Genomic DNA, 301 nt, shown 5'->3' with positions numbered 1-301 from the left:
AAATGAACTCTGAAACGGTTGAAAGTTGGCATGGTATCATCATTTCACCCACATAGCATGTGCAAGAAAGTAGAGAGGCTTACGGCAAAAACTGGATGCACTTCGTGTACAAAACGGACAATCTCTTTCGAAGTATCAGGGTTTCATACGGAAACTCGTCTATTACAAAGGGATTTCATTTTTTGAACTTATTTGAAATCCATAGTTTTTCTGTGTTCAAAACACACCATTCAAAGGCACATCATCAATTTTCAACCCTTTCTGACTCCATTTGTTATTTTTCGTGCATTTACTGATTTTT

The sequence above is a fragment of the Triticum aestivum genome, chromosome 2D, assembly GCF_018294505.1.
Source record: "Triticum aestivum cultivar Chinese Spring chromosome 2D, IWGSC CS RefSeq v2.1, whole genome shotgun sequence".
In the NCBI taxonomy this organism is placed as follows: Eukaryota; Viridiplantae; Streptophyta; class Magnoliopsida; order Poales; family Poaceae; genus Triticum; species Triticum aestivum.
The sequence above is the reverse complement of the archived record's forward strand: the minus strand, read 5'-3'. Positions refer to the sequence as shown.